The following is a 17495-nucleotide window of genomic DNA, read 5'->3' on the forward strand; positions in this document are numbered from 1 at the left end:
AATAATTGAAAGAATTTGGGGACTTGATAAAATGAATGATACACTAGATTTTGAGGCTGGCAAATTCCAAACTTTGAGTGAAATCTGCACACAAGTCTATTTTTGTGGCAACTAAAATTTTATTAGCACACAGCCACAGTCATTTATTTTATATTACTTATGCTTTCTACTGAAACAGCAGCAGAGTTGAGCAATTTTGAGAGAGACTGCACAGCCTGAGAAACTGAAATTTTTTGCTGTCTGGTCTTAACAGAAAAACTTTGCTAGTCCCCTCTGTAAATGGAAACAACTTAAGATCTGTGAAAAACAAAGGAAAACATACTTGTAAATAATACATTGCTGATTTGGCAGCAAAATAAATAATTCACAGAAACATAGGTATTAATTATAATCAGTTTGAAAATAGAAGTAATAAAACAATATTTAAATAGCTATAAAATACTGAGTATTTGAAAAATAGAATAAAATGTGTGCCAATACTTTTGGAGAACATTAAACATTTTCCTGGAAAGATATTAGAGAAGGCTTATATATAGATATTACAAGGGCAGGAACATACAATATTGTAAAGGTAAGTATCGCAAATGATCTGTAGGTTTCATGCAATTCCGATGAAAGAAACTAAATAGATTTCTTGTGGATTTTGAAAAGTTGATTTAAACAATTATGCCAAAGAACAAAAGGCTAAGGCTAGAGCAGATACTCCCAAAAGAGATACTTGAGAGGAGGAAGACATTTGTCTAGCCAAATGTCAAAACAAAAAATAAAAGGATAATAATTAATATAGCAGTGAGGAAGTGGTAAAATGATTCACTAATTTGGGTGATGACAGTAGTTATCTACATAGAAAGAAAAGATAGAACTGTGTGTCTACTTTATAACATATATAAAACTTAATTTGGGATCATAGGATCAATTGTAAATGGAAAGATTCTTTCCTTTCTTTTCTCTCTCCCTCTCTCTCTCTTTCTCTCTCTCTCTCTCTTTTAAGACAGAGTCTCCCTGGCTACAGTTCTGTGGCATCCATCATCTCAGTTCACAACAACCTCAAACTCCTAGGCTCAAGCAATCCTCCTGCCTCAGCCTCCTGAGTAGCTGGGACTACTGGCACTTCCCAGGATGCCTGGCTAGTTTTTCTATTTTTAGTAGAGATAGGGTTTTATTCTTGCTCAGGCTGGTCTGAAGCTCCTGAGCTCAAGTAATCCATGTGCCTTGACCTCACAGAGGGCTAGGATTGCAAGCACGAGCCACTATGCCCAACCAGAAAGATTTCAAATATTTAAGGATAATGTAGTGGAATTTCGTTATGATACTACGAGAGCAAAAACTTTTGAAATAAGAGACTTGTAAAAGTAAACTATAAGGATATTTCTTTAAAATCAAGAATAATTTATTCCTCCATAGACACCCTAAGTAAATGAAAAGACAAGACACATATTGGGTGAAGGTATTTTCAAAATACATAAATGGCAAAGAATTAGTAAGTGGAATATACAATAATGCACAAATTAAAAAATAATGCAAAATACAAATATATACAAATTGGTCTTTTATAGAACAGAAACTATAATTTATAAAATTGGCAAATGAAAGGATATTCAGTCAGTTTAACAATCAAGCAAATCAAGCAAATTTACCGTGAATAATTTGTACATTTAAAAATTAAATTAAATATAAACTCTAATGCACAGTGAATTTAAAAAATTAAATTTAAAAAATATTTTAAAATTGGACAATATGTAATGTTAGAGAATTTAGGTAGAAATACACATTGAATGTATTTATACTGCTGATAGGATAATAAGTTAGAACTTTCAATTTGGAAAATAGTTTGGTATTAGATGTTCAAATACTAACATAACTTATGGTATAGAAATAGTGTCCTTAGGTATGTATTTTAGAGAAACATTTATTTCAAATGCGGAGACATGCAAATAATGCTATTTCATCAGTTTTATAAATACTGATTATAACACACATATTCATCAGCAGAAAACTGGATAAATAAATTGAGTACCATGCAGTGAAAAAAAAGATGAATGGACTACATTAACATGGTTACATTTCAAAAAATTAATGTTTAGCAAAAATACAGATTAATGCTATTCTAATAATATTACTTTGTATAACATGCAGGAATAGGTAAAACTATACTATATTTTGTGGGGTTACATAAAATTGCACCAAAATAAAGTTAAACAAGTAATATCCTAATAATTAGGATAATGACTACCTAAATAGGAGAAATTAGTTATCTTTAGACAGAGTGTATGTACCCAGAGATTCATTTTATCATCATTTTAATATGTTTCCTATATTGAAAAGTGTTTAAAACATCTATGTCATCATAAAAATGTATAGTTAAGAAGCTTATAGATTTTAACAATAAATATAGAAAAGGCTGAAATACAATTCAATGTAATTATTTTAACCATCTGCAAAAAAGAGTTTTTGCATTTGGTTTACTGGTATTACTGGTATTATTATTATTTTTTTTGAGAATTTTTACATCTACATTCATCTGTGATATTGGCCTGCAGTTTTCTGTTTACTCTGTGTTCTTGTCTGGTTCTGGTATTATGGTAAAGCTGGCCTTGTAACATGAGTTTGAGGCATTTTTCCTAATGAATTTTTTGAAGAGTTTGAGTAGAATTGTTATTAATTCTTCCTTAAATGTTTGGTAGAATTCAGCAGTGAAGCCTTCAGGTAATGGGCTTTTCTTTTATGGGAGACTTTTTATTACAGTTTTGATCTTGTTACTCATTATTTCTTTGGTGAGGTTTTTATTTCTTCATGGTTCAATCTTGGGAGGTTTTATGTGTTTAGGAATTTACCTACTTCTAGGTTTTCTAATTATTTGGTGTAATAGTCTGTTATGGTGCTTTGTATTTCTGTGGTCTCAGTTGTTGTGTCCCTTTTTTGTTTCTGATGTTATTTATTTGGATATTCTCCTTTTTTTTCTTGGTGTAGCTATAGGTTTGTTGATTTTGTTTATCTTTTAAAGGAACTAACTTTTCTTTACATTGATCTATATATATATTTTTTGTTTTTGTTTTATTTATTTTTGCTATTGTCATTACTATTTATTTTAGTCTACTTATTTTGGATTTGGTTTGTTCTTGCTTTTTTAGTTCCTTGAGTTGGATTGTTAGGTTTTTTATTTGAAGTCCTTCAACTTTTTTGATACAAACATTTATTGCTATAAACTTACCTCTGCACTGGTTTTACTGTATAACATAGATTTTGATTGTTATATTTCTATTTTCATTTGATTTAAGAAATTTTAAAATTCATTTCTTAATTTCTTCATTGATTTATTGGTTGTTTAGGGGCAACACCAAATTTCCAAGTGTTTGTGTAGTTTTTGAGGTTCTTGTTTTAAAATGGCTTTTATCAAAATGCAAGAGATAACCAATGCTAGTGAGGATGTGGAGAAAGAGACACCCGCTTACACTGTTGGTGGAAATGTGAATTAGTATAGCCACTGTGAGCAATGGCATGGAGGCTTTTCAGAAACCTAAAAGAAGAACTACCATATGATCTCACAATTCCACTGTTGAGAATATATGCAAAAGAAAGGAAATAAATGTATTGAAGAGATAACTGTATTCCCATGTTTATTGCAGAACTATTCACAATAGCCAAGGTATGGAATCAACTAAAGTGCCCATCAATGGATGAATGGATAAATAAAATGTGGTAAATTAATACAAAATGGAATATTATTTACCTATAAAAGTGAATGAAATCTTGTCATTTGCAGCAACATGAAACTGTAGGTCATTATGTTAAGTGAAATAACCCAAGCACAGACAGGCAAATATTGCACATGCAGGATCTGTAGATCTCATGAAGATAGAGATTAGGTTGGTGGTTACCAGAGGCCAGGAAGTGTAGGGAAGATAAAGAGAGATTGATCAATGAGTATGAATATACACTTAGGTAGAAGAAATAAGACCTAGCATTGATAGATCTGAAAGATGACTATAGTAAACACTGATAAATTGTACATTTCAAAAGAGAATGTTTCTACATGTACCATAAAGACAAATATATAAGGTGATGGATAGCCCAATTATGCTGATTTGAGTATATGAATATATTAAATTATACTTCAAAGAAGATGTACATCTAATGTGTACCAGTAACTAAATGAATAAATGTCAAATTGAAAATAATGTAAATATTAAATTATTTTCACACAGAACTTAGGCTGCAGAGCTATTTCATTTTATTTATTTTATTTTTTGTTGCAGTTTGGCTGGGGTCAGGTTTGAACCCACCACCCTTGGAATATGGGGCTGGCACTCTACCCACTGAGCCACAGGCACCGCCCCGGAGTTATTTCATTTTTTATCTAAGCTTATTCAACTGAATCTTCCTCATAAGAAAACATTAAACTCAGATTAAATGGATATATGAGCCATTGTATTTAATGTTATGTAAAGGAAATGTTTTATTTTGAATATAAGTTAGGAGTAATGTTTCCAGTTTATTAAAAAAGAAAAAGTCTGAAATATAAAGCTACCAAACATTATCATCATCATAAAATTAAACTTATATCAAAGCAGTAAATTTATAAATGGATAAACCATATGACACATGAATGATGTTAATCCATTAAGGCATTTTAGGTTTATAACTGTAATAGTTAATGAACATGTGGTGAGCACTTGTGTATGAGCACATATAAAGTATGAATTTAACATATGCTACATTAATTTTTAATAAACTTTATGTGCTAATTTAAAAAGATTTATGGTTATTTAAATTAGATGCTAACAACCTTCTTTAATTGACACTGAATTTCACATTATAAGACAGAATATTTTTAGTTCTTAGTACTTATTCTTCCTTATATTACTGTGAATATGCATGTAGTTTTATTTTTTGGAGTATAACCAGGTGTGAAGGAGAAATTTTCCTGAATGGCATGCTGGAATGATTATTTCCAGTGGCTTAATGGTGCACCATTATACATCAGATGGATTAATTTTCCTCTAGTAATAGTAAAGTTAAAAAATCTCAAGTAACTGGTATGAAAATGACTTTTTTCAGATATAACTATTAGGAATATTAATTGAACATCAACAATGTTTAGAATATTATGAGATACAGATTTCTCCTCAATTTTTTTTTATTACTTTAACATACCTGATGAATTAAACCTACAATACTTCCAAATTAGATTAATGAAAGTGCTGAATTGTGCTAGATGACTTCTTTGGAATTCAATTTAGAATGAGATGAGGAAATAAAAAATGTTATACCCCAAGATAAAATCAAAAACCTGCATCTATCAGAATATGAAGGGGAAACTATTGTTTCAGTGCTGAAAGTTCTGTCTCTCAAAAACATAAAACAAAACAAAACAAAACAAAACAGAATGCTATGTATGTAGAAAGGAGTGCTTGAGATCTCTCAAGATCCAGTTCATGGTTGTCAGCCAATCTGTGCTGTTGTGCAGTCTGTGCTATTCAGGAGACAGCATTGTTGAGTAGTGTGGCACTTATGCCAAGAACATGTTTTCTATGAGTTTTCTAGGTACTTTCCTATAATGTCATTTTTTCTTTGCTGATCTATCTCTTTTCCTGCACTCTTGGAAATGTATTACATATTAACTAACAAGTTAATATCTCTTTAAAGACTTTCAAAAGAATTTAATGAATAAAGAAGGAAAAGCACAGGGGACACATGTGACAAATGTAATCTACAAATTAGGAATCAATGTTGAACACTCACATTATTCTCATTACTATCTAATGTGTTTGATTAGTATAGGCATTGGAGAGTCTCTGTCACTACTACATTAATATTGGTTGACTTGCTTATCGACTACGATTAATATCTATTTATCTGTATATAGACATAGATATAACCCCTCCTTTTTTCCTTGGATGTTATTTATTGCTTCATCCTGTTAAAATCTTATCATCTTGATCATCGTGATCCTTCTCGCTGTCATTTTTGTTTAGTTTTTAGGGAAAAGAGTATCAAAATCAGGATAGGGCTCTTCAGAATATCTTTCCTATTACTAATGCTAATTTATACAGAAGTCACCCTGCCTACTCTTATGAGAAAAGGCTTGAATATCATGGTCTGATTCTTGATTGCTTGTTACGAATAATTTTTTTTTTAATTCATTTCACATCAGGTTGATAAGAGCAAACAAAAAAAAAGTACACAAATTAAAAATGGAGATAGATGCTGGTTTTCTTTTTTCGTTTTTTATTGTTGGGGATTCATTTAGGGTATAAGATGTGTCACACACCGAGATCCCACCCCCTCCCTCCTTCCCTCTCTCTGCTCTTCCTTTCCCACACCCCTTCCCTTTTTCTCTCTCACTCTGCTCTCCCCTTTCTCCATCCCCCACCATGTCGTTAATTGTCATTAATTGTTCTCATATTAAAACTGAATACATAGAATTCATGCTTCTCCATTCTTGTGATGTTTTATTAAGAATGATGTGTTCCGCTTCCATCCAGGTTAATACAAAGGATGTAAAATCTTCATTTTTTTTAATGGCTGAATAGTATTCCATGGTGTACATATACCACAGCTTGTTAATCCATTCCTGGGTTGGTGGGCATTTAGGATGTTTCCACATTTTGTCAATTATAAATTGAGCTGCAATAAACAGTCTAGTGCAAGTGTCCTTATGTGAAAGGATTTTTTTTTTTACTTCTGGATAGTTGCCCAGTAATGGGATTGCAGGATCAAACAGGAGATCTAGCTTGAGTTCTTTGAGGGTTCTCCATACTTCCTTCCACAAAGGTTGTACTAGTTTGCAGTCCCACCAGCAGTGTAAAAGTGTTCCCTTCTCTCCACATCCACGCCAGCATCTGCAGTTTTGAGATTTTGTGATATGGGCCACTCTTGCTGGGGTTAGATGATATCTCAGGATGGTTTTGATTTGCATTTCTCTAATAATTAAGGATGATGAGCATTTTTTCATATGTTTGCTAGCCATTTGTCTGTCTTCTTGAGAGAAAGTTCTGTTCATCTCTCTTCCCCATTGATATATGGGATTATTGGCTTTTTTCATTGGATTAATTTGAGTTTTCTATAGATCCTAGTTATCAAAATATGCAAATATCCTTTCCCATTGTGTAGGCTGTCTGTTTGCTTTGGTTGTTGTCTCCTCTACTAAAGCTTTTCAGTTTAATTAAGTCCCATTTGTTTATTTTGGTTGTTATTGCAATTGCCATGGAAGTCTTCATAAAGTCTTTCCAGTCTTTTTCCTATGCTTTCTTTGAGGACTTTTATCATTTCATGCCTTAAATTTAAGTCCTTTTGTCCATATTGAATCAATATTTGTGAGTGGAGAGAGGTGTGGGTCCAGTTTCAGTTTTTTGCATGTGGATATACAGTTCTCCCAGCACCATTTATTGAATAGGGAGTCTTTCCCCCAAGGTATGTTCTTGTTTGATTTATTGAAGATTAGGTGATTATAAGTTGTTAGTTTCATTTCCTGGTTTTCCATTCGATTCTAAACGTCTGTGTCTCTATTTTTTTTTTTTTTTTTTTTGCCAGTACCACGCTGTTTTGACCACTATGGCCTTGTAGTAAAGCCTAAAATCTGATATGCTGATGCCCCCAGTTACTAAGAACTGACTTAGCTATATGGGTTTTTTTTTCTGGTTCCATACAAAACGCGGAATCCTTTTTTCCAAGTCTTGAAAGTATGACATTGGGATTTTAATAGGGCTGGTGTTGAATCTGAAGATTGCTTTGGAGAGTATAGACATTTTAACAATGTTGATTCTTCCCAGCCATTAGAATGGTATGTTCTTCCATTTGTTAATGTCCTATGCTATTTCCTTTCTTAGGGTTTCATAGAGGTCCTTCATCTCTTTTGTTAGGTATATTCCTAGGTGTTTGATTTTCTTTGAAACTAAAGTGAAGGGAGTTGTGTCCTTAATTAGCTTCTCATCTTGGCTGTTGTTGGCCTAAACAAAGGCTACTAACTTGTGGACCTTGATTTTATATCCTGAGGCATTACTGTATTTTTTGATGACTTCCAGGAGTCTTGTGGTTGAGTCTTTGGGGTTCTCTAAGTATAAGATCATATCATCAGCAAAGAGGGGAGTTTGACCTCTTCTGCTCCCATTCAGATGCCCTTTATTTCCTTATCTTGCTTAATTGTATTGGCTAGAACTTCTAGCACTATGTTGAATAGTAATGGTGACAAAGGACAACCTTGTCTGGTTCCAGTTCTAAGTGGAGAAGCTTTCAGTTTAGCTCTATTCAGTAGCTAATTAGCTGTGGGTTTGTCATAGAAAGCTTCGATCAGTTTTAAAAATGTTCCACCTATGCCTATACTCTTCAGTATTCTAATTAGCAAAGGATGATGGATTTTAACAAATGCTTTTTCTGCACCTATTGAAAGGATCATATGGCCTTTGTTTTTGCTTCTGTTGATATGGTGAATTATGTTTATGGATTTTCATATATTAAACCAGCTTTGCATCCCTGGGATGAAACCTTCTTGATCCTGATGTGTGACTTTTTTTATGATAAGCTATAATCTATTGGCTAGGATTTTGTTGAGAATTTTTGAATCTATATTCATTAGTGAAATTGGTCTGAAGTTCTCCTTTTTAGTTGGGTCTTTTCCTGGTTTTGGTATCAGGGTGATGTTTGCTTCATAGAATGTGTTGGGGGAAGATTCCTTCCTCCTCAATTTTTTGGAAGATTTCTACATATGGGAATAAGTTCTTCTTTGAAGGTTTGATAGAATTCTGGTGTGAAGCCATCTTGAGCATTCTGATGCTGGTTTTCTTTCTTTATTTTTTTAAGTAAAGACAAGATTTATTCAGGAACATGATAGACTACTCCACAGATACATGAGAGGCAACTTCTCCCTGAAGAAGAGAACTAGCCTATTCAGGAAATCAATTCCACACAGAGAGCAGAGGCTAGCTCTTCCTGCACAAGAGAGGTAGATTGTGTTTTATAGAAAGTCATTCACCAGGGTCTTTTGAGTGTCTATCTGCTTTTTGACATGATGAAGTAGCTTGAAGCAACCAGACCAATCCCCTTGTTGAGAACAACTATAAAAACTGAATGAAACCAAATAAACAACATTTTAAAATTATTGGGGCACAATTAAGGGAACCAGAATTTGAGTGGCTATGATTCAAGAATGAAGAGAAATATACTGTTTTGAGTTAGACATTTCTGGATTCTTTTCCTCAAAGGCATATGCCAATTGTTAAGCATCATAGTAATGAACAACTGAAATGAAGGAAGTGGATCAGAACTCTGAAGAGACTTAGAACTCTAAAGCAACACAAATTTAAGTTCAGTCTACCCTGGCAGTTGGGACTTAAGAGGCCAAGATATTGTGGAAAGAAAACTAGAGGGAACACGATGTGCCTCCTTTTCCTTTAAAGTATTTGCCTATTCTTAAGCTTCACAGAACAAGAGGCTATAATCCTACATTAGTCAATAAAGTTATCTAAATCCGAAGTACAGAAATGTAGCAAGAACTGAAGAACAAAGAAAATTCTTAGTGAATATGTGGATAAATCTAAATATTAGTTGACAGCATAAAACAGTGTTATACCTTGTGGGGTTCCTACATGTACATAGAAATGAAATACATCAAAAGTAGCAAAAACATCAAGAGGATAATATGAATGAATTTAAAGAATTTTTTAGTTCTGGCCTTTCTGAGAGGTAGGAAAGAGAATACAGTAGTCACTTCTTATCTATGATTTTGTTTTCTGTGGTTTCAGTTACTCCTGGTCAACAATGGTACAAAAATTTTAAATGGAAAATTCCAGAAATAATTCAAATGCTTTGATTAATCCTACTTAAATTTATTTCTAAACGTATTTATATTTTTATTTTATTAAAATTTATTGTTGTTAATCTCTTACTGTGCTTAATTTATAAATTAAACTTTATCACAGCTATGTATACATAGGAAAAAAACTTATACGTTATAGTATTATCTATGATTTCTGCCATTATCTAGGGGTCTGGAATATATCCCCCATGGATAATGGGGCACTACTATAATTTGGGGTACACTCTAATAAGATAAGAATGCATTTTGTAATTAATAGAGCAACTACCTCAATAATAATAATAAAAGAACAAATATTTGTTAAAAAAAGAACATAATAAAAATATTTCATTAGCTTAATATTTACCAGTAAAGAAGAAGAAATAACACAAACAATAGATTGAAAAATAGAAAGCAATTACTAATATGGCATGTCTTAGTAACAACTATATCAGTACATATATTAAATGTAAACAGATCAAATACATTTTTTTTTTTTTTTGAGACAGAGTCTTACTATGTTGCCCTTGGTAGAGTGCTGTGGCATTACAGATCACAGCAACCACAAACTCTTGGGCTTAAGTGATTCTCTTGCCTCAGCCTGCCTAATAGCTGGGACTACAGGTGCCCACTATAACGCCTGGCTGTTTTTTGTTGCAGTTGTCATTGTTGTTTAGCAGGCCCTGCCAGCTTCAGGGTATGTGGCTGATGCCATGACCACTGTGCTACAGGCACCAAGCCAGATTAAATACTTTCAATTAAAAGACAGAGATTGTCAGATGGGCTAAAGCGACACCCATATGTCCACACACCTTATTACAAAGATGAAGAAAGTTGCAGAGTAAAATAATGGAAGATTATAAACCAAATCACACTAACCAAAAGAAGGCTGAGGTAGCTTGACTATATAGTAAGTGAAGTAGACTTTATTGAAAGAACGCCATTAATGATAAAGATATTTCATGGTGACTATGAAATTTATATCACTTTAACAAATTACAATATGAAGTAAAACTTTATAGAGCAAACAGAAGAAATATAAAATCTGTAACTATTAAAGGGATTTTAACGGATATCACTAACTAATAAAAAAACAGACAAAAAGTCATTAATAAGGACATAGAAATTCTGAGCAATATAACTAATTAACTTGGCCAACTTGGTTTGTATTCAGCCTTTCCAGTAATTACAGAATGCACATTCATCTTAAGTACCCATGGAGCATTTCCTTTAAAACTGATTTTGTTCTTGGACACCAACTGTCTCTTAGTAAATTTTCAAATCCTTCAAATCACATTTTACAACCCAGTGGAATTGAGGAAAGCATCAAATGAATTACCAAATTTAAGATTTATAGAATAATTCTATTCATTTTTTTGTAACTGGACATTTTTAATTTAAAGACTTTTGATTAGAATACTATTGGTATCAAAGTGGTACTAAATGATGATTATGTAACCCAGTTGGTGACTGAAAGTGACTTTACTAATAAAGGAAAAGAAAGCACATTTTATCTTCAAAATTCGAAGATAATGGCATATTATTGTTATTAACGTTTGAGTTCCCTTATTTCTTAGGATGTTGCATGTTATAAAACATAAAGTAGAGTATATAATTTATTTGAAATCAGAAGGATGACTCAGGCAAACTAGGAAGCTTTATGAAAAAGATGGTCCATCAGCTAGATCTTGACCATTGAGTAGAATTCAGATAAGTAAACAGTGTGCTGGATATTTCAGACAAGTGTTTTATGTGAGCAGTTATAAAGGCGCAAATGTTCCGAGAATGTTTGAAGGGACTACTAGGTTGTAGAGAAAGTAAACAGAACTTCTTCCTCTACTTCTCTTATTCATTATCTAGACTCTCGATAAAAATGCATGAGGGAAGTCATGACTAGCCAACTTTTAAAGAAGTATTTATGGTTACATCTGCCAGTTGACATGATTTGCAGGTTTTAATTAGAAAGTACATAATTATTCACAAAATCCTGAAAGATTACTTCTTTTTTATAATTTAAAAGGTACTAGGGTATTTCTCTTTGATTCAGGGAATTCCTACTTAAGCACACAGGCCAATTCTTCTGCCATTACAATGTGTTAGGTACTAATCAGATTGTCCTTACATCCAGTGAGCCCCTGCTTCTAACTTTCAAAAATTAGTGTATATATATATATATATATGTATACACTATATATATATAAAATTAGTGTATATATATATATCTCTATTATGGCCCAAATTCTTCCTAAGTATGTCAAACATAAAATGCAATATCGTCCTATCCTTTTTTTCCTCATGCATCATTCTTTGGTTATTAGACTGTATTTTTTTATTTCAAAGGCTATTAGAGTCTAAATCATGGGAAAAAATTAGTATTTTTCTCTTAAGAGCAGTGCTTATTGATCTTCCTTGGGAACAAAGGCAACTTTGAGACTATAATGAAAGCTATAGAAACTCATTTAAGAAAAATGAAAATTTACAATCACAAACTGTGGCATAATGTGTTAGAAGTTTGAGAAATTTTCATATATGGACTAGGTTATGAGCCTCTGATCTAGAAAAGCTCTGTATTTTCTCTGTCTGCCTCTTCAGCCATTTAGAAAAAAAGGAGGTATGTTCTACAGGGAGCAAGACCTGGTGTAAAGAGAGCAAGTCTAATTTGAGTTATTCATCTTAATTTAATGTCCAAACTGGAAGCTAAAAGCAATGGGAAGCATGAGAACAAAAATTATACCTATAAAATATTTCTGATTTTAGAAAAGTTTATTTTTACAAATATAGTTTACAACAAATCTCAACAAAACGATGACTTTATTCAAGGAACCTTTATAGATTTACCATCATTAAATCATTGTCTTATTCAGAGATGATCTGACAAAATAAGATTATATTATTTCTTAATAAAGTTAGCTATTAATTTATTTTTTAGTGAAATAACATGGGAAGTTAGAAGTGAGAGAAATTTCCTTTTTGCACCTCCACCAACCATCCCCATCAGAATAAGATTAATATTATCTGTATAATATTAATGAATAATGTTATCTACATAACATTAATGAATAATTATTTTCAAAAAATTGGGAAAGATTGACCTATAATGTCATTGAAATAACATTATAGTACTGTCTGATTTTAAAACTGCTATATTTATTAAAAATATCAGAAAATATAAAGGTATTAATTACATAATGAGGATTATCAACAGTTTTCAGAGATAACTGTAATCATCAGATGTATATCATTTAAAATATTTTATGTATTAATATAAAGATTCCAAGAGGAATAACACATGTATGGAAAATAACTCAGCATTCTGTTTTGAAATCGAATGTTTAATGTCTTTTATAAACATCTACAACTTATAAATTTAATGTATAATTCCTATTGCCATTTAAAAAGAATACAGCAGATTTGAAGAAAATGTTAATAAATGTGCCATTTTAGCTTCACCACTATTTTAGCTTCTGCCCTTGAAGATATGAACCCATCAGCCTGATATGTCCACTTGCATATCTTCCTCTGAACTGACACTAGCATATAAACATTTACATATGCTTATAGAGATTGCTGTTTTACTAATTTTTCATTTTATAAAACTGATTTTTAACATACATTTTAACCTACTACTTGCTTTTTTATCCTGAGAATTCGCTGAGCTAAGATACAAAGGTATCACTGGTTTTTAGTTAAAATTTAGACTTGGTTGAATAGATATATACACAATGAGACCTTCTTTCCTATTTTTTACACACACACACTTATTAAATTTGTAATACTCAAGTACATTTGACTTCTACAATTATAACAGGTGCTCAGTGTGACTTGTATTCATCTTTTGTTATCAGTATATACTAAGTATTACAATGTTAATATAGTTTACTTCTTTCTTAAAATGTGTATATGTGTGTGTATGTGTAGAAAGAGAGAGTGTGTGTGTCAAATTTTGTATATATAAAGAGAGTCAAATTAGACTTGGTTCTCATTTTCAACATGTCTAATTTGATGATAATGAAGATTACATCCATTCCAGTTTGTTGCCACTAAAAAGTGCTGCAATAAATTTGCTATAAATACATCCTTAAAATTCATTTTTGCTATAAAATTCCTAGAAGATTGGTTCCGGGATAAGATATTGCATGAATATTTTGTTTATTTTAAAGTTATTGCCAGATCATTTCTCATTTTTAAAAGTTTTTCTTTTACAGTCTCTACAGTTACGTCAGAAATTATCTTCCCAGTTCCATATGTTAGCATACTTTATTATTTTTAGTCTGATAAATAAAAAACCTGTGACATTATGACATTAATTTCATTTTTCTGTCTCTCATAAGGTTGAGCATGCTGCTTTTGTGTGTGTGTCTCTCGGATCTTTTCTTCTGGAAATAATTTTTTTAGTACTTGTTTTTTTGGTACTTGGTACATAATTCTTTGATTTTTTTTTATTCCAAAGTCAAATTATAGTTATCTATTCGCTATTTGAAGTATTATTCTTTACATTTGCCATGTTCCTAGCAAATATCCCACACTTTATCACTTCTTTATTTTTGTCATTGAATGTATTTTCTTTTCTCCATCCACAAAGTTCTAATATTTATATAACAAAATATGTAATTTTAAATAAGAAAATCTACATAATTTTTTAGTATTTTCATATAATTTATTTTAGTTTTTACTAAAAGCTATGTTCCAGAATATAAAGTTCCTCAATATTTTCATTCTAAATTCTTAGTTCTCTCTTCTGAGTCACTATTGTACAGCATTTAAAAATCTTCCTTATTTTAAAAACATTCCATGTTAGTCATTAAAAAATTATTATATATCTATCATACTATTTACATTTTCAAATGTGTTTATTAATTTTTGCATTCCATCTCCTTTAGTATTTTCCTAGGTGAAATTCATCTTTTTAATTTGTTTTACATCAAGTCTAAAACTGATATCTTGTTACTTCTACATGGCTCTTTTAAGTAAATATTGAATTCTAGGTTGCAAGGCATTTTTCCTGAGAACTTTTAAAGATGACTACATTTACAGAACAAAATAGAAATATCACTCTACATAATTTTTTTTTTATTATTATTCTGGGCTTCAAGATGATTGCCAAACTTTTTTTTTTTTTTTAATTTCAGAATGTCATGGAGGTACACATAGTTTGTTTTTATATATAATAGGTCAAAATTATATTTGTGTCCCTCACCCAGAAAGTGTGCAGTGTACCCATGCAAGATATCCATTGGGTGGGAATTTACCCAACCCTTCCCTCCCCTAGGACCCTCTTGAATTTTACTGAGTTTTGCTTCCATATGAACACAAAAGAACTGATCAGCTAGTTCCAGGTTAGTAGTCAGCACATGTGGTATTTGTTTCTCCATTCTTGTAATGCTTCACTTAGGAGAATGGTCTTCAATCCATCCTCCTTTCATATTGTTATGAAAGATACCAGATCACCATCTTTTTATGGATGAATAATAATATATATATAAATATATACACACACATATATCATATTTTATTGATCTATTCATGAATTGATGGCAATTTGGGTTGTTTCCATTTCTTTGCAATTGTAAGAAATATTATGAATATTAATGATTTAAGATAATTTCATGAAAATAATTGGGTATGGAAAGGATTTGGGAAAGTTTATTATTTCCTAATTATCTATATTAGGGAATCTGATGATATTGGTTAATAAGTCAAGAAAGAAAGCTTTAAGAATGTTATTCAAAGTTAAGGAGAACTTCTTTCATAATGGTATATTGGGTAATTTAGGCTAATATACTAATAGCTTTAAAAAGCTGGACAAATATATGTAGAAAGCATCTGCTCTAGATCAGATAGTAAAAGGGAGATCTGGGAGAAGAGAAATGTTAAGGGAGTGTACAAAATTCCGGGCAGGATTATAAAAAGCAGATTTATCCTCAAGTTTTGTGTGTTCCTTGGTTTGGAAAACTCATCTCTTCTTTCAATTCCAGGAAATTTGCAACCATTATCATGTCACCTTTCTCCCATTCTTTTTGGCTTCTTCTGAAATTCCTATTAGATATAGGGTGAATGGCCTCCATCTATTTTCCCTATCTATTAAAATATTCTCTTTGTTTCCATTATTTCTATATCTTCTATATTTTGTCTTGGATTATTTTCTCATATATTATCCATGTCATGAATTCTTTTCTATTAAAATTAGTCTCAAAAATCTAGTGAATTGTGTCCATTGTATTTTTCTTTCAATAACATTTACTTATATAAGTTTAATTTGTTCTTTTCCAAAATTCTTCTTTATTCTTCCATCATGTTGTGCTTCAATTTATAGTCTAAATATTTTGAATGTTTGTAGCTTCTTTTAGGTTATTTTTTTTTCCTACTTCTTTGTTGAGTTTTCTTAGGGGTTTATTCACTGTGTAGCTTATGATTATGTTTTATCATGATTTTTTCATCAGTAGAGATTGCTTTTTCTGGGAATTCCTTTTCTCTGAATTGATTTATAGGCTTACTACTTTCATTTGCCCAGATTCTAGGGGGTTTACTAGTTGTGCTATCAGCCATTACCTTCATTTTCAGCTGTAGGTTTTCTACTGTGTGGAAATGTATACTATGCACTCACACAAGTTGCAGACCTCAGTTCCTGATTTTATGACCATTTTGCCAGGTCCACAGCTAGAAGGCAGGCAAGCCTCTATGTGGCTTTCATAGAAATCTGTGTAGATATGTTCTTGTCTCCATTACACATGTGAAGAAATCCTCCCTGTTCCTAGGCTTTAGACAAGAAGACTCAATTCCATTCTCTCACCTTGCGTGGTCCTGAATGTATCCCCCGTTTCTTCATGTACAAGCCCAGAACTCAGCCCCTCAGGGCATTATTCTTGTTTGATTGAACTGTGGACCACTTTGGGTTCAGCAGCAACAGTATGACATTTTTACATTTCTGCTTTACATCTACACTTGCAAATTCAGGCTCAATTATACATTTGGCAAAAAAGAAAAATATTTAATCTTTCTGTGTATTTGAAATGGAAAAGTGGAAGTCCTTCCCTATCATCTATTAGCTAGCTATACTGACCTGATATTTTCCCTAAAAAATCTCAATCTCTTACAATAATATGCCCCTACTCTTTTCCATGCCTTCCAGTTTATCCCCTATAGTGGAAACTGAGCCCTGGCCATAGGATTCACTTCCTACTTGAGAAACCTGGCGAATCCTGAGAACAGCATGTCAGTTGTGTGTGTGCAGCAAATCAGAAAGCTGGACTCCAAGGGAGAATGTACGTGTGTGGTGTGGCACTGCCAGGCCTCATGGTTGTGGTAAAGATTCTCTAGATTCCAAAGGTCTCTTGATGTTAGAGGCAGAGGTCTTGCTTAAGTTTTGAGATTTTGCAAAAACCAAATTGGAGACATTCTGTCTGACATTTTCAATGTTCCCCCTTTTTAGTGCTGATGTCTGATAAGTAACTTTTAACTACTTTTTCCTGCTTTGTGATAATAAATATGGACCCGAGGGAGGTTAGCTCAGGAGGGATTCCCCACCCCCACGCCCCAAACAGACTTTGTGTCAAGCCTCTTCATTCCTCTTGCTGAGACCCACTCATCTGGTTACCCCAAACTCCTTCCATCCCAGGCAAACATGAAAATAGATCTTCTAGGTAGTTATATATCACCTCATTATAACCTAAAAATTATAATATAGTAACATTTTACATGCTCA

At 32.1% G+C, this 17495-nt stretch overlaps 1 protein-coding gene across 1 annotated transcript in view; it reads left to right on the forward strand.

The window, feature by feature from the left end:
• Positions 1 to 17495, forward strand: part of CNBD1 (cyclic nucleotide binding domain containing 1) — a 412528-nt gene that overhangs the window by 300134 nt on the left and 94899 nt on the right. The window lies entirely within an intron of this gene.

The sequence above is a fragment of the Nycticebus coucang genome, chromosome 13, assembly GCF_027406575.1.
Source record: "Nycticebus coucang isolate mNycCou1 chromosome 13, mNycCou1.pri, whole genome shotgun sequence".
Lineage (NCBI taxonomy): Eukaryota > Metazoa > Chordata > Mammalia > Primates > Lorisidae > Nycticebus > Nycticebus coucang.